This window comes from Larus michahellis, chromosome 17, assembly GCF_964199755.1.
Source record: "Larus michahellis chromosome 17, bLarMic1.1, whole genome shotgun sequence".
Lineage (NCBI taxonomy): Eukaryota > Metazoa > Chordata > Aves > Charadriiformes > Laridae > Larus > Larus michahellis.
In genome coordinates this window covers 2,302,348-2,320,417 of record NC_133912.1, presented here as the reverse complement: position 1 = coordinate 2,320,417, position 18,070 = coordinate 2,302,348, and the positions used below count along the sequence as shown (strand labels likewise).

The following is an 18,070-nucleotide window of genomic DNA, read 5'->3' as shown; positions in this document are numbered from 1 at the left end:
AAGGGCTGACTATAAAACTGGTCCCTTTCGTACGATGGAGGGAACGTTGCGTTTGTGCACGTTGATTGGCAACAGCCAAAGTAGCCTGTTTTGTCCAGTGGTAGCCAGTGAAAGAAAGGACGCTCTGTTTTGTGGCAAAGCCACTTTTCTTTTAAATAGATAAATAAATAACCCAGCTCCTTTTAATTTAATTGCCTCTTTGTTTTTGCCTGAAGCCACCAAGTGGCTGGTTCCTCTCACGGAGCCATCTCCTTTGTTTTGGCCCTGTAAATATTCCCACAGTTGTGCCGAGCCTTACTTTCACGAAGGGATGGGACTACACCAGCAGGAAGAGAATTTTCCTGGGGTTTTCCTTAGGAACCAGAATTGTACAAATTATCCCTGGGATAATTTGTAGTGCAATGCCATCTAGTGTGCAAAGGGCTCTCAGGCTTCCCGTACTCGGGAAAATCCACGTCAGCAGTGATCTTCTCCTTGCACCTGATTCCAGGCTTCTCTAAACAGCTGGATCTTTTTCCTGGCGGTGTTTGTAATAAAATTTCAACGTTGTGAACTTCCAATTTTCAAAATGCTCATCTAGAGGGTCACTTGGGATTTTTTTAGAGTGAGGGTGGGCTGGGGAGTAGAAAAGGGCAGGAGAAGCAGTGATAAATTGCCCAGCCAGAAGAGGCGTTTTCTGTCAGCATGGGCGCATATTTATCACTTCTCTGTGTGTCAGAAATTAGTTTCTGGGGTTTAGAGCATGACTGGTGGTCAGTAGCTGTTTATATCCAGTTTGCTGTTAACATTGTCCTTTCCTGGCTTATGAAATACAGTTTTCTGAATCCATGCTGACTTCAAATCCCTAACTTTACCCAATTGGAGGCCGTTTGAATCTGACTTTGCTGTTCTTTGGACCCATCGTTGGATAGATTTGGTGCAGGAGAAACGTTACTTCATCGCTCGCGCTGTCTGTCTTCACCTGTCCTTTCGTCTCTCAGCTGGCTCTTCCGCATTCTGCACCCGGGTAGTTTTTCCTGTCAGTGGGACAGAAGAGTCCTTCCCTCTCTTGTTCTGAAAAGTGTGTAACACGAGTGATTTGGTTGCAGATTTGCTTCCACCACCGTTATTGGTATTATTGTGTGATATCCAAAATGTTTCATTCTAAACCCTGCCAGGAGGGGGGCTGTCTCCCCCCGGGTAGTGACTAGACCTCGGCATGGCAAAGGCTGCCGGAGAGCATTCCTTGCTGAATAATCTCGTTTTGGTTTCAGTTAATTGTGAAATCAGACTTTAATAGGGTGTGAAATGGAAACAGAGAGAGGTAACAGCAGATGCCTTTATTTACATGTGTTAATCAACACAGACCCAAACAACAACAACAAGAAATTACACCGCAGCCATTCATAGAGTTTGAAACGCTCCGCATTTGGCTGGGAACTTTGAAAAATGAGCTACTTTGCACATAGGTGGAAGGTCAGTAGCATTTTATTTTTTTAAGAAAAGTACCAAACATGCCAGAATCCTATCAGAACCCTGAAGTTACTGTATTTCAGAAATACCAAATGTGGCTACAGAAACCCATCATTACATTGAATTAGCTTTGCTTTGAACAGTAATGTGGAAGATATTTACTTTTCCCTTTTTGAGCGTAGCCTGTGGTGCAACGACGAACACGCAAGAGCGGGCATGTGTACTTGGTATTTCAAAGTGCCTGTTTCCAAATGTCTGGTATTATATTCACCAGGCTCAATTAACTACTGACTAAAGGTGGTTTCCTTTGGAGACAGACTGGGTTTTTCTTTTTGGCTGCTAGTTCTGAAATGGTAGGCATCGCAATTTTATGGGAATTTATGTCGGAAGCAAAGTCTGGTTTGCGGCCAGAAAGATTTTTTTTTTTTTTTAGTGAACTGTTTAATTCAGCTCAGTGGGGCGAGGGGAGAACAAATACCTGATGTTGATTGTGCTGTAGATTGTAGTGAGAGTTTTGTCTCTGGCAAAACACATTATGTCACTTCTGGCTGATGCTCTCAATTGTTCAACAGAGGGATTTGATTCAGGTTCCTGGGAAACTCGGGGATTTTGCTGGTGTTGCCTGGGGATTGGGTTTGTTGGAATGAGGAAGACGATTTCTCTAGGAAAGAGTTGAGGCAGGTTCACGGAAACGTTTGCATTATTCCTCTGGAAACCCTTACAATGAGAGCTGAAGGCGCGGGACTGTGAGGATGTTGGCTGCTGATACATTCACAGCCAGGCATCGAGATTCTGCCGGTGACAACAGGGGGAGCATTTCTCTGATTGTAGGTGTGCAGTAAAAGGAAAAAAGTCACTTTCTTAGAAGCACCATTTCTTCTGGCTTTGAGGCACGTTAACCCATTTTTAAAAGCTGCTTATGAAAACGGGGATGTGATGCAGACTGCCTTTGGGAGTAGAAGCAGGGTCCCCAGCTTCCTCTGGAGATGCGTATAAACTGAAGGTGTAGTTGAGTTTGTTTCAGCATCCCCGTTAAAAACACAGTATGTGAAATGCGGCTGCTGGTTTTTTTATAAACCAGAAAATTATTTCCGAGTTTGAAATTCATCCAGGCTTCTTATCTCCTTGTGCAAATGGGAACTGAAGGTTGTTGTTTGTAAGGATGCGAGCAATGAGTTCGTTTAATAAAGTCCCTTTACAGGCAAAATTGTAGCCAGTTAAAATGTGATTTGTCAGTTGAGAGAAAAAGAACTTTTTGGGTTATTTGCTGGCGTTTCTTTTCTCTCTTAGAAGAAAATTAGCTGTCTGCTAGGATTAATGTGAGCAAGCAGCAAAACTAGTTTAAAAGAGGAAGCAAAATTTATAATCAGGCCTGTCTTAGACTGGTAAGATCCTTTCAGGTCCATGTACTTATAATATATGCTACCAGTTAGCAAAATACAGACCCCTCTATGGTACGGACCACCATTCAGGCGTTCCTCTCTCGTACAGGTCATTTCAGGGTGCTGTTTGCCTTAGCAAATATGCTTCTGTCCTCAGAAGAGGTTTTCTTCATTGTCGCTTTCTGTAATCTCTTTGTGCCCATGACAGCCCAGTCTCCCCAGCATTAGCCGCACCGGTTCTGCGTCAGGAATCGTGCTCTAATTTTATCCGAGAAGACCAGGTGCAGGAGGGAACTGGGAATCGGCTTTCAGATGGGCTGGGGAGTGGTAAAGAGATAGCAGGACTTGGGAGGCTACCACTTACTGTTCTGCACAAAATAAGGCTGCTCTTGAGGTGGCCGAGGCTGTATGATTTAAAGGCTTTGGCTCCCTTCGTTCCCTAATGTTTGTTTTCTTCGTGCCACCCCAAATCTCATTTACTTAGGTGTACGAGAGGCAAATTTTGCCAACTTGTCATACTTGAAAATAGAGCAACCAGTGGCACCTTCTGATCGGTTTTCCAGTGTAACAATTAAGTGGACGCTTCAATGGAAAGGAATTGTCCAGGGTTTGGAAGTCACAGAGTTTTGGGGAGTAGGTGGGAGGAAGAAACAGAGTTTCTTTTTAACAGTGCTAGTTTTCAATTTTTTTAAAGAGCTTGCATTGAGCATTACAAATTCTCTAGGGTATTTTCACAGCTGAAAGAACAAAGAGAAACTTTTAAGGGGAGGGAAATCGCTATCAGGTGATGAAGAAGGCTTTAAAAGTGTACATTGCTATATTGTGCTGGGCTATACTGTACTGTATTGTACGTGTGGGGGAAATGAAAACTCATCAGTTGTCTTCACAGTCACGTGGAGATGCTTTTCAAGCATCACAGATGTACGTGTTACACTACCACGTAGGATATGGACAAGTGAGCATGTAAAATAGATTAAAGTTTGTTGTCAGTGTAGGCAACAAAGAGGGAAAATTGGGAGAATTGCACCTAGGCAGGAGAACGGGTATCAGGATGGAGCGGGCATAGTTCTCTGTCACCTCACTGCTTCTAGACTCCACTTGTGGGAGGAATAAATAGCAAAAATGTGCAAGAAGAGACTTTGTTTAAAATCTGTGCTCTGCAGAGTTAGACTTAAAACGTGAACTTATGGGAAATTCCTGATGCGTGATGTGAATGGAACTGGCCGCTGCGTAACGCCGCTGGATGCTGATGTGATAATTTGCTGTCGTTTCTTGTGCTGGCCAGCCCATCTCGGAGACACTTCAAACAGAGCACCGTCTAGAGTAAAATAATAAGAAATTAAATATAGGACAGACTTCTGACATGTTCAGGGTTATTGGCTCTTGAAAGACGAAGGCACTGGCAGCAACCTGCAGCTTCTGAGAACTGACTTAACTCCGTCTTAAATGTTGTACACCTTCCCAGAGCTGGGCTGCAAAATTAAACTAGAACTTGGCCAGGGAGCTCTTTGTCCAAACGTTGTGATAAAGGCATGAGGTTGTGCTAAGAAACTAGCAGATATTAAGATCTCTATTTACCCTGTGAGTTCAGAAATGTAGATAGGAGAAGAGGGGGAGCTAATCGTGGTCCCTCCCTTCAATGGGGAAATAAATGCCGGCCAGGGGTAGACTGGCTGTAATTAGAACCACTTCCGTGGTCAGTAATTTGCAAAATGCCCCTTTCTGAATAGAAGGGATGAGACCTCCATGTTCTGCACTAGCAGAAGTGCTGTGAAATCGCAGTACATGGCGTGGTGTTCCTTAGAACTAATAGTTCTCGGAACGGTTAAATTGCCATGCACGCTTAAAATGGAAGCCAAAGTTGTGGGCTGCGGGGAAGGGGTGATCTCCTCGGTCGTGGTTATCGGCGCTCAGGTGCTGAATGATAAAATCCCACCAGTGAATAATGATCTGCAAAATTTGATTTTGCAGATGCCTGTGGATCATTCACCCTGTGGCCATAGTACGGAGCCCTTGGAGGAGCTAGCGTATTTAGGCTGGTAACTGAACAGGGAAGATTTTGACAGCAAACTTTTCATCATTTAAATACTTGTTTTCTGTAGGGAATACGTGCAGTGAACAGAGCAGCGTTGTACTAGGCACTAGGGCACACATCCTGCAGTGATTTGCAGTTTGCACAGCACCGGGGACCGGAGAGGAATTTCATGGAGCTTTAGCTCTGAGCGGTTGGATACCAGTGGAAAAGAAAGAAGGCTGAGGAATCGGCTTGCCTTAAACCGTGCTGGGTTTCAGGCATGTGATGGCAGTTTGCTGTCATTTTTTTTTTTTTTCCCTCCCTTCTGAGCCGGAGCAGCAGCGTTCTGTGCCGCGCCTGAACACAATCCCTGCATGCATTCCCTCCCTCTCTGTTTCTCTTGGCTCTTGTTAAACTCTACGGCTTGTCTTGTGGGACCTTTCCAATGAGAGAGCGAGCGAGAGAGAAAGGAACACCACTGATTTCTCTACAGCGCAAATTGAGCATGAAATGGGCAGTGTGGAAACGGCTAACGGGGCTATGGAGGCAGATCTTAAATGCTATTCATAGGCACGGTCATCTGAAGAAGCAGCGGCACCAGGAAGAGCGAGCGAAGCGAATGTGGGGAGTTTAATTTGATTTTTGCGAGCCTGGAGTTCTCGCATTTCGGAGCTGATGCCTGGAAGGTTTTTTCAATTAGCTGCTGGGAAGCTCCGGAGAGACCTGGAACTGTTAGGCCTTGGCTAGGGATCCCATCCATGGAAAGAATAGATCATTGTAGCAGGGGTAAGTAGTACGCAGCCTTTCAGAGATCCTCGATACTTGATATAAGATGCTATTTGTTTTACTGGCTAAAATAAAAACGGCTGGAAGAACGCCTTAAGGATGGCACCAAATGCTAATGTGCCACTAAGGAATGAATCCGATTGCAATTTAACAGGCAGCGTTTGCTTTGCAGAATGATCAGTTTGAAGGGGGAGTTTATTGCGTTTTTGTGTAGACTGTCTAACGTTACAGATTTTAAAGCTCAGGATAATGCAAACCGTGGCTCTCCTTCCAGAGATTAACCTGTGGCCTTCTGAAAGATTTTTTTGCACTGAGGAAGTCAGTCTGAAAGCCATATTAATGAGGTATAAGGAATTAACTGGGAGTGGGGCTGGGGAACCCAGCAGTGGTTTCCTACCTCAGCAGAAGTGAGTGGCCGTTCAAATACAGGTTTATAAACTCCTACTGCATCTCCCACTAATCAGAGAAATGAGGGGCTGGTAAAAAAAGGAGTGTGTTGCATTTTGTGGTGCTAGATGTGTTCCAAACTGTTGCTGATAATGCCTAGAACAGTTCCTTTGCTATGAGGGTAGGTTTAGCAAAGGTTTCTTTTTAAAATGAGGCGACTTTATAACTTCTTTCCTTATCTTTGATCTTTCTTGCATCCTTAAAAAATAATCCTTGGAATATAAAGTAGTATCTGTCGATAAAGAGAATGCGTATTGACTGTGAACTTTTATCTGGACAATTTTGTAAGCCTTTATTACATGTTTCTTTTTGATGCAGATCTGTGTATGTATGTGAAACGCAGATTTGGATAAATCTTTCATCGGGTGCAGGGACACATAATACTCATCTTAGATGCCACGCTGACAGGAGCCAGAGAAAAATATACAGTAGACATAAATTTTACAAGATTACACGCATTTTTTCATTCATAGCCAGTAAATTATTAACCAGACAAAATCAGCATCTGGGCTTTCTAGGAATGACTTTGTCCACGTGCCTACCTCTGAAATTCCTGCCGCGGGCAGCTTAATCCTATTCCAAGCTCTCGGTAAGCGCTGCAAATTGTGCAAAACATCTACGAGCCCCCTGCAAAATACTGATGGGAATTACCAGTGCTCCTTCGTTTGGAGATCGTAAGTCACCGTAAGCTGGTAGGATGTGTCGTAACTTCTCCCTTTGTGCTGGCTCAGCTCTCCTTCTCTTTTGTGTAGGAGAGTTGGACTTAAACCACTTCCTATTTCCTGCGGATCTTTGCTCCTTGCTTTTCATATGGCCCACTAAGCCTTTTATCCCGTGCGCCCAGATTTGCATATGTGAATAAAGGCAATCTCTTTACATACTTATTTCCCCCCCCCCCCCCGTGAGTTGGCAGGCTGAGTGACAGCTTTCATTTGAGATTTTGGTTAGTGGTGATACAGTACTGGCGTTACTCAAAAATCTTAATATTTGCTGTAAGTCAAAGAAACTGAGAGCTTGTTTTGTGTTTTATTTATGCGTTTGTGTTTGGCTGTGCAGTCAGAGTAAGGAGCACTGTTTGGACTGGCTGCTTTCAAAATACTCCACAGTTTGCATGGCAGTGCTTCTCGCACACAAAATTCAGCAGCTGGGAGATTTGAATTAATTATTTGGAATCTATTTGTTTGACTTGTGGCTTTTTTTTTTTTCCCCCTCACACTGATTCCTTGCAACACACTTCTATGAGTAGCCAGGGCTTCTGTTTGTTCCTTTCTTTCATCTTTCACATTTTAGAGGCTGTGAATTCATAGGGAACAACTCGATACTCTGGAGATCTAGGGGACAAACTCCTCCCAAGTGCTGTGCAGCTTAAGAGTCAAATCTCTGAAGTTTGAAACAGAACAAGAAGTTCAAAAATCCTCTTCCTGGCCCCGAAACGCTGTTGGCATGATGCACTCGAAAAAGCACTTTCCGTAAAGACACTGAAATATGTGTTCAAGCTCTTTTAAGTCAAAACCCTCTCAAACCCCTCTGTCTGGGGCCTGGCTTGTTGTACTGGAGGTACCTGTGCCTGGCATTGCTGCAGTGTTTGTAAGTCTGTTTTGTCAGCGGTGTAATATTAACGGGACCCTATACCCTTAGTCATTTAACACATCCTTGCAATTGCTTTTATTGAGGAAATGTTTCATTTATGTGATTTTTTTTTTTTAATGGAAAAATTAATTTGAAAGAGATAACTTGTGTACCTTGAGATTATTTTCATTTCCCTTGGCCTGCACCACACACATTGCTTGCTTCCCTTCCCTTGGGAGCCCCGCCGTCTGTGGAGCGAGCCCCATGGGGGGCACAGGCGATGCACCCGTCAGTGCTTTCCCCCAGCTACGCTGGGCCAGGGGCTCAGTGCTTCATGCTCTGGCAAAACACTGAGGCTGTGGAACGAGACATCACCCATGCTCCCCTGCCCGTCCATGCGAAATGCTCTGCTGCGAACAAGAAAACAATCATTTAATCAACAACATGCCATAATAGAGGCTCTGTATTTACTGAAAGCAGATGCAGTCGTGTCTCTGGGGCTGGGCTGACCCTACGAGCTTCCTTTGCAATAGCCATGGGTTTGCTTTCCATCATAGGTGTGCTAGCAAAACTGTTTTTTTTTCCTTTGTGTTTTATCCCATGGTGTGTCTCTTGGTGGTCAGAGGGAGTAGATGGAGTCAGTAACAGATTCTTTTTGTTCATCTTGTAGTTTTTAATCGCTGAAGCACATGTCTGTGCAGTGAAGTACATGCACGTTTGCTCCTGAGCTTCAGGGCTGCTGGAGCCTCGTTAGTGGGGTGTTTGGTATGGCCTAATTAGCTCTCTTAAGGATGAGTTTGCAGAAGGACACGATTGCCTGCACCAATCCATCTTCTGAGATACGCTCTGGCAGTGATTCCCCGGCTGTGGCCAGTTACTGAACTCAGGGACTTTCCATGTTGTCACCATATGTAACTTATTACCCCGTTGTATGTCTGGCAAAAATACAGCCACCCTGTGTCCGCAGCAAAACATGTATTTGAGAGCCACTGCTTAGTGTCGTGTTCCACTGGGGTCTTCTGAAACCCCAGGGACTGGAAGTAGTTTCCCTCATGAGAAAAGGAGAAGAAAATGAGGCTATCACGGAAGCAACAAACCAGGCAGGAAAGAAATCTGTGAAGCAAATCTGGTAGTAGTTCTGTGTTTCTCCCATGTCTTCCCAGATTGCATTACAAGTGAGATAGATTCTGTCCCGTACAAAGCGGCCGGAAACTCCAGGTTTCACCCAACTAAAGTGAAAAGCAGTTTTCAGCCCAGTGCCTTTAAAGTAAAAAGTTCTCTCTCTAATAATGTCTTGGGTCTAGTTGCTCTGGTGGCCATTATTTCTATAGTCTGGGATGTGTGGGGTGAGGAAGTTTCTTAACGGTCAACTCATACAGAGCTTTAAAAGGAAAAGACAAACTCAATTCCACTAAATTACAACCAGAAACCCCACAGGTGACAAATTCAGCTTATGGAGCGTTCCGGGATGTTATGTCCTCTGCCAGTCGTCGAGTGCCCGAGGCACAGCTCTGCATGCAGCCTCATGGAGGGGGTGTTCGTTAGTTTGTTTTTAATAACATCAGATTTTTTAACTTCATGAAAACATTCTGTTTTCAGAGCCTGAGAAGTTGTTTTTGCCTAATGGAGTCCCGAATGGCTGCATCTGAGAAGTTTTTATGAATATTTCATTGCTTGTGAAGATTGACCTTCTTACACATTTAGAGGAAATAAAAGGGTGAGACCACATGAGAAAACATTTGCAACTTAATGCAGGAAAAGCTGGGAAAAGTATCTCTGATACAACTCTCTGAGATTTTATGTCTCAACAAGCTTAGGAATCAAATATACTTGGCTTAAGAATTAAAACAAACTCCAGCAGCGTATACATAAGCTGCCTGCGTTGGCAGCTCAACCTGGAATCAGGGATTAAAAGTGAGATCTTCCCAAGTCACGTATTTGTGACTGCAGTAAGGGTCAAATTCTGTCAGGGTTACTCCTCATTCCATCTTCGGAGAGGCAAGAGCTAGATCCCACCGTGCCTCATGGCCGAGAGCAGCATTGCAATAGCAGTCCGGCATGGCTAGCGTGGCACCGGGAGGAGCCCCCTCCCCAGAACTCCCGTGTCGGATTGGAAAGGGCAGAAGTCAGGAGGAATTGCCTTCCATCTCCTCTGGCTGTGTGCAACAGAAATGTGGCACACGGCAAGTGTTTCGCCTGGTTTCACATTTATTTTGTATTGCTGGCTTAGTTAATATTCCTTAACGTGCCTTTTCTTTCACCATTTGTCTAACTGACTGCCTTTAATACTCAGAGTGGAACTGCCCTGCACCAGTGTTATGGTTTGAGAAACCCATAACAATCTATTGTTGTTTAGACAATTATTCTATCACCTGATGACCCCTCCCTACCTGGAAAGGGGAATCGGGCAACACAAGAAAACACGAGGGTTGAAATATAAATAGATTTAATAGGATAAGACTAAATAATTAACAATTAAAGAACCAGTATTGATCCCAATACTAATATAAGATATACAAGAATTTCACTCGGCCAATTCTATCAGCAGGAGCCGTGCACTCCCTGCAGGGACAGCCAGTGTGGGACACTGCGAGCGCTGTGGCTTCAGGAGGAAGGGAAGGGTTCAGGGCTCCGGCACCGGGGCAAGGAGAGTGCTCAGGATGGCAGCCGTCAAGGGAGCGAGATACTACGCAGCAAACTTTCTAATTTATATAGAATGTGCCGTTCATGGTATGAAATAATCCTGTTGGCCAGCCTGGGTCAAGTGCCCAGGTCTCGCTCCTCATCCCCGCACCTGGCGAGCTCAAAAACACCAAGACCTTGAATCCCACATAGCCTAGCTGGCTATAAAGTAAATATTTTCACCAGTTCAGACACTAGAGTCTTCCAAAAGTGGAGTTTTTCCCAGCTTTAGAAGAGGAGTTAGTCCTGTGTCGCTCAGCCCAGGACAACCGGTCACTATGGCAAACTTGAAACCAGCAGGTCAGAAGCTGCTGTGTTTGCAGCGGAGGCTTCTCCTGGCATGTCGTTCCGTGAGCACCCCATCCCCGGTACCCTGCACCTCTGCGGATCCTTCCTGGCCGAGGGGGTGCTTCTGGATCTGCGTATACACAAGCACCGAGTAAGCAACATGCTGTAACCCCGGGGGGTATTCACCACCAAGAAAACAAAACCATCGTTCTCAGGTGGATGTGTGTTTTAAAAGTTGCAGCAGGGAGTCACACCGCAGGAGCTCCGGTTGTTCACGTGTTCTGGTCAGCATGGGTGCCCAGTGTCCTCTCCTCCGTCTTTAAAGTTATCCTCTGCGATAATTTTGATTTGCGAAGGAGCTCAAGGAGTGTCGCAGCTGTTCCAGCCTCTCTCAGAAGTTCCGAGATGCGCAGCACGTGTGCATGACCTCATTGGAAGCTTAGATTAAAAACAAAATAACAAAATAACCCGAAGGAGACCTGATCTTGTGCATATAAGGCACATGTGGAACTATTATTGCATCCGGTATGATTAAAGCACCTCGAGGATCCTGCTGTGGAGTTAGGATCTGCCCTTTTCTCTAGCTGTGCATGTTTATAAATGACGGTAGGATTTATTAGTCTTGAAGGTGAAGCTCCGTTGAAGGGATGCTGACTCCTGAATAATCATGCTTCCATAGGAAAAAACTGTCTCATGTGATCTGCAAGCTTAAAATAGTTCTGAAAATGACTGCAGGCAAAATACACATCCCACAACCTTTAAAATTTACTCAGTGCTTGCACTTGCATAAAATTTGGCCTTGTTGAGTACGCCTGTGATTTGATGGGAACTTGCATCTGCTGGGAAGAGAATTTAAGCCAGTGTTTAACTTCACCTCTAGGGCGAGTATCCTCCTTACGTGTTCCCGTGATGTTCTCTGTTGTGCTCTGCTCAATCCAGGAGGAAACCCAGGATATCTTTGTGGGAACGCTTTGCCTTTTCGCCACAGAGGTGCGTTTGATTTCAACATCCCAATACTCTGCAGTGACCCTCAATGCCAATATTAGCCAGCTCCTGTGGCCAGAATGAATCCATGCGACGCTTCTACACGAGTGTATCGTACACTCTTGGCAAAACTGCCAGGAAAATCCTGCCAGCCTGGAAGCGCTGTGTGTGGATGCCTCTCGCCCCAGCACTGATTCCAGCCGAGTGCCCGCCGGGTTCCATCGATTGTCTGGGGATAATGCACAACCTACCGTGCCCCATGCAGCCGGTGATTTTGTCACACTGTGGTTATCTGTGTGGCGTTCCAGGAGATGCAATTCCTTTTTTTTTTTTTGTCTTGCTGAGCTCTGATTCATATATATATTTTTTTATTTTTTTTTTTGCTGCTCTTTGTTGACACTTTTGAGTTTTCAAAGCGATGATTTCAAATAGCAGTGAAAAAATGGGAACGAAAATACTCTTTAAACACGTCTTTCTTGTCTTTACTTTCATCATTACTTCAGGATATTTATGCTTGGGTAAAGAAGCCACTCTGTCGGAAATGTTCTTTTCCTGCTCCGAAGCCACAGTTCAGTATGAAAAGGCAAAAGCAGGAGAAAAATGGGGAACTGCGTGGGAGTATAATTAGTACATTTAGCAAGATAAATATGGAGAGAGGAAAAAAGGGCCAGATAAATACATTTATGCTGTCAGAGTAATTAGCTAGAAGATGTTTCCCTGTGTAAAAAAGATTTGCCAACCTAAAGTTTCAAATATAATAAAATAATAGCTTCAAATATATCAAAACCCAGGTCTTGGAGGCGCTTCATTACAGGGCAAAGTGACATAAGTAATGGACTCGGGTAAATGAAGATGAAGTGGGCTTTGAATCACCAGGGTAATTTGGGAGATAGGGAGAGTATTGTCTATTAGGAGACTGGAGCTACGAGAGGTAATAAAAGCTTTTGCTTATAACGAGTCTGCATCTCTGAGTTTGATCAGTGCTAAGGCTTTTAATTTCTTCAGGATTTGTCCCAAGGATATTTGGGCCCTAGAATTTTTTCATTTTTTCTTAATAAAACATAGCAATATTTCACAGGAAAATTAGCCTCGTGTTTCTTGCTCTTGGCCATCAGACATACTTTTCACCCAATACATACATTCCAAAGTGATGCATAAAGGTGGCGTTTGTCCTGTGGTTTTTCCCTTGTCTGATTTGCTCAATTGCACAAACATCGTAAATTAACGAGAGGACAGACATGAGGGAGACATTAGAAGTGTGGTGGTTTAGAGAGAGAAAAAGAAAAAATGTCCATTCCTAATGCTGTCAGAAAAAATTATCAGATTTAATAGTGGTGTGGAAACTTAATGAGCTTTTGCTACGGCTGAGTTTGAGCGGCAGAAATGTCAGCCGTGACTGTCTGGCTGCGATCACCAGGGAGTTAACCTTAAATTCCATCTCGGAAAAACGTAAAAAGATTACCAGGTTTCCTTGGAACAATGACACATCCTTTGCCAGGAAAAGCATCAGCCTTTCCACTGACTTCAAACTCCTGGCGAAAGACACTTCTTCAGCATTCTTGCCATCTCCTCTTTCCTCGAGATGTCTACAGCTGTGCATGATGTTTGAGATGAAACCTGCTGAGGCTCCTGCTTGCCCGTGAGGCTGATTCATGGCCATCTGCCCCAGCGCATCCTGCTGTGCCCCCCCTCCTCCTGCCTGGACCACTCTGCCTGCTGCTGCCAGCCGCTGGTGGGACAGACAGTTTGTGGCATAAAGAGAAAAGGGGAGGGTCAACTAATGAGGCTTTCCTCGCTTGTACTTTATAGCAAACTTCAAATAATTTTAATATTATCATAGAATCATGGAATGCTTTGGTTTGGAAGGGACATTAAAGACCATCTTGTCCCACCCCCCTGCCCTGGGCAGGGACACCTCCCACCAGCCCAGGTTGCTCCAAGCCCCGGCCAACCTGGCCTTGAACCCCTCCAGGGATGGGGCAGCCACAGCTTCTCTGGGCACCCTGGGCCAGGGGCTCACCGCCCTCACAACAAAGAATTTCTTCCCAATATCCATCTCAATCTTCCCTCTGCCAGTGTAAAACCCTTCCCCCTCGTCCCATGGCTCCCCTCCCTGCTCCAGAGTCCCTCCCCAGCTTTCCTGGAGCCCCTTGAGGGACTGGAAGGGGCTGGAAGGTCTCCCCGGAGCCTTCTCTTAATTACTTTGATTGGTCATGAAATGCATTTTTCACGTCACGAGAACGTGTGTTTGCGTTACATGCTGCACAGGTAGGTGCAGTGTGTCCGTTGCTTCACAGCAGGTTTTATGGTGATAACGCCTGTGTGGCACTTCATGCAGATCAAACCAAATCATGGCGAGCACCTGTAGACATCGTGGCTTTCCTCTGGCTCCCAAGGAGGGGACCGTTTTCAGAGGAATTTAGATAAGATCTTGGGAGATGCTATATGGAATATTCACATCAACTCCAAGAAGCCATAGGAGTTATTCCACAGGCTTTTGCTGCTCCCTAGAGTGGTCTTCCCAGGGCATGTCCCGGGTCAGTGTAGGCTCCATAACTCTGACATGAGATGGTTTCTCAGTGGACTGGTTTACTTCAAGTACAGGTAACGCAGGCAGGTTTGGCGTCTGGGGGGAACGACTCTGCTCCTTCTACCTGCAAACAGCTAGGGAGATGATCTGAAGGGAGGTGGGATCAAGCATGTTTTCCTAGCCTATAGTTCTAATTGTCGGATTTTCATCTAATTATTTAATGCCTTCCACGTTGAATTTTAACCTTAACTCTAATTCCATTGAGGAGACGGAGTTTGGCTTTTTTCCTTTTATTTTCTGTTTTTGTTCTTTTTTTTTAATTTAAAAATTTTTTAAGCTGCAAGATCTTAAGCTTTAGATAACAGCGCTGTGCAAAATGAGTTACGTCATTGGAAACAAGGGATATTCATGGTGTTCGTTCTCGAACACATAGGATAGCTTTGCCAAAGCTCTCGTAACCTTTTCTTTAAGCGTGCGCCATTCTCCGTGCCGGCTCTCCGCCCGCTCTGTGGTCCTCACGTGTTGAGATACGAGCGTGTGAGCAAGATCAAATGTTCATGGCTTTATGAAGCAGAAGTTGAAATAAGTAAGTCTGATAGACCAATCAAAGGTACGCTTCACGAGCTTTGCACACATGATCCTTTCTTCAGGAGAGCTGGTTGACGGGAGTTAGCATCACTTGGCAAATGAGGGAAACAAGGAAATTAAAGGCAGAGCTAACTAAATGAGCTTACTTTGAGGTCTGGGGGTCAGAGACATGGTTAGGAGCAGTGGACACAGCCCCACTGACCTTGCAAAGCCAGCTCTTACCTGCTGAGGATCTGGTACTTTAATACAGTAGCCACCAGGCCTACTCTTGGCAACAGGTTTGTGTAGTGCTTTTCCTGGAAATGATTTTTTTAAAGTTTTGGTAGTTTGTAAGAGGAGCATATGTAGCATAAAGATGTACGCATCTCAGAAGCTTTATTTTTCAGTATTTTTCTGCCTGTGGTCACGCTGACAAGTGAAACGCCCAGAAGCAGGGCCACTTTGAAGCTGGCTGTGCTCTAATGAAAGCCCTCGCCGCAGTCGCTAGCCCTTGCCTTTCACATCTCAGTGCGGGGAACGTGGCAGGGCCCGGGCGCCTTCCAGACAGGGTCACAGTAGGCTCAACGTTGTGGAGCTCCAGACAAACGAACAAGGCTTTAAAATGCCTGCTGCCAGCGCGGATCTGCCGGAGTTTGAGGCCAGGATTATTCTTGGAGGGCGAGCAGAAGGGAGCTTCCAAAGCCACTTTGGAGAGGAGCGATGAGAGCGTGTGTTCTGTTCTTGTTAACCCCTGCTCTGGGGGGTAATCGCACCCTGTGCAACTACCGAGCTTTTGAATAAGATTTCTGAGTGGTCCATATCATAGCTTACTTACCCCTCTGTTTTTCTCTACAAGAGGAGTAACCAAGACATTGTCCCCCTCCAGGAGACTCCTGTAATCACTGTCTTTATCTGCTGGCTTACTGGGGATGAGCTGCTTTGTCTCCAATGGTGGGGAGACCACGAACTAGAAGCGTTTTCAGGCTAGTCCTGCCTGTATATTTGATCAGTAAGGTCTTGGCTGGCAAGCACAATTTGGCAAAATTGTGTATGAACCAGGTATGTAGCTTAATTTTGTCTTACAAGATGCCAAGGCAGAGTGGAGACTCACAAACTTGCCTCCAGCTGGGTAAATACAGATTTGAATGATACCTCGACGTACCATTTACAGCACTCTCTTAGCGTGGGCGTGTTCATAGCACCATCTTTAGGGCTTTCGTTGTGTATCATAAAATGCTTAGGATACCGTAAACCTAATTTATGAAGTCAGTCACATCTGCTTGTGCTAGCTAAGCGTATATATTCCAATAATAAATGAACCCAACAGAACCTAATGCATCGTAATTGTTTATCAGGTTCAGGAAGCGTGACAGCCATTTTGAATGTGAAAAGTGAACTTTTCAGGTTATATATCAAGCCATATATATATGAAGTATGCTGTTTAATGCTTTGATCTCGCCGTTAATACTAGTTACGAATTATTTCAGCTTTCTCAGATGATACACATTGAAACTCTTACGGGGTATCCTCAACACCCGGCTGTCTTTGCTCTGTCCTTTGAGAAGATTAAAATCAATTTCCCAGTTTGGAGTCAACCAAATCCTGCCCGTGAATCATGTTCTGAGTCCGCTAAGGTCAAGAGGAGCCTTTGCTTTGTTCTCCCTGGATTTTAATTATATGGGATGCTGCAGGGGGAAAGGCTTTTAAACATCATGACACCTACAATTTTTGGAAGAGCAATAATGCGTGTCTATTAACAGAGCAAACCAAAAATTGTGGCACACGGGGAACAGGGAGCATAAGCGAATATTCATCTCGTGGGGTATTTTGCTGCGAGGACAGTTGCGTTACAGGCTAAACCCGGTAGATTTCCCTGTCTGTACAATTCTGCCCTGTCTCTCAGCGGGCACAAGGCTGGCTGCAGGGAGAGGAACAGTCCTTCCGTTAGCTTTTACAACTCTACTCTGGAATCAGACAGTTGGGTATATGTAGGGCAATACGATGGATTTAAACTGTCAGGTCTCACTACGGCGAGTTTGTCTAAATGGGGACGCGCAGAAGCATTGAAGTGGAAACGAACTACATGGGTGTAAAGTCGATGAATGCGAATCAGTAGGTTAATCCTCGGGTAGGTGTGCTCTACCCAGTGCAAAGTTTGCTGTAACCGAGTCATCCTGCACACAGGGACCTCGCGCTACAGGTGATTCACTCTCTATTTTGGGCGAGAGCGTGTAGAGACTTGGCCTGACGGGAGTCCAGCCGGGTGTAAGTTACAGTAGGTGAGAGAGGAACGGTGATGCCATTCAACCTTTGTCTTAACTCGACCCGTACCTTTTTCTACCCCGCATTGTGCTGTGCAGAATCCGGCCTTGAATGTGTCTAGGGAGCTGCCGCATTTGTGTGTTGGGGATTTCACTGCCTGGCTGCGGCGTTCCGGGCGCACGGAGCTGCCGGCGTCAAGCGGAGCCTGCAGCCATGTCCTTCAGCACTGATATACTTCAGGGACACACGGCCTGAAATTTCGTTGTGGGTTGATAGAGTAGGTGTATGTACCCTAAATAACCACGGGGAAGATTAAAGGATGGAAACTTATCTCCCTGAGTAGGAAACCCACGTTTAATTGAACTGGAGCTGGTACCTGACAAACATGGAAAATATCTCCAGCCACGTATTAGCTTTCCTTCACTGCATGCTTTGCTAGTTTGTTTGACTGTTGGTTAGCTTCAAAACTCAGTGGCACTTTAAATGTGAAATTTGATAGCAAGGAATGATGATAAAGTGAGGGAAACGTGCCGCACAGAAATAAATAATGGTCATATTCGATCACAATAACGGCAGCAGGCTACACGCTGTTACACACAGAAAAGTCACTCTTACAAATCTTTAAAATTACCTCTTTCTGGAATGCAATTTTTTTTAGTGGAATTAAACTCACTGTGTGGAAGATCCTCCGCAGCAGTTAGAAAGATGTATCTCTGGGAATGTCTTGCACACTAGCCTTAGGAGGATGTCAGTGTGTGTAAAAATCTGTAAAGCTCTCACTGCAAAGCTTGCTCTGAAGGGAGAAGTTACAGGTGGAATGAGAAGCTGTCTAGAAGCCAAAAAGAAGAGTTTGCTGAGAGAGTTGTCCAGGAGAAACTTCAACAGTGGCCAAGGGAGACACTCCATGGGTTTTCCAGAGAGGTGATTTGTGGCAGAGTGACGATAGTATCCAAGGGAAGGGGACACAAGGTGGATTCCACCTTCATGGGCTTGCACCGGTTTTTAAGACTATCATAGAATCATAGGGTTGGAAGGGACCTCTGGAGATCACCCAGTCCAACCCCCTACCAGAGCAGGGTCACCCAGAGCAGGTGGCACAGGAACGCC

General features: G+C 45.1%; 1 protein-coding gene across 7 annotated transcripts in view; it reads left to right on the top strand.

The window, feature by feature from the left end:
• Positions 1-18,070, top strand: part of ARHGAP32 (Rho GTPase activating protein 32) — a 256,801-nt gene that overhangs the window by 135,920 nt on the left and 102,811 nt on the right. Inside the window, exon 1 of one of the 7 annotated variants that reach the window (XM_074561428.1) lies at positions 4,971-5,634. The exons of the other annotated variants lie outside the window; for them this stretch is intronic. The gene's annotated coding sequence lies outside the window, so the exon portion shown is untranslated. Of the gene's footprint in view, positions 1-4,970; positions 5,635-18,070 lie in introns of those variants that run through there. 7 annotated transcript variants of the gene reach the window in all.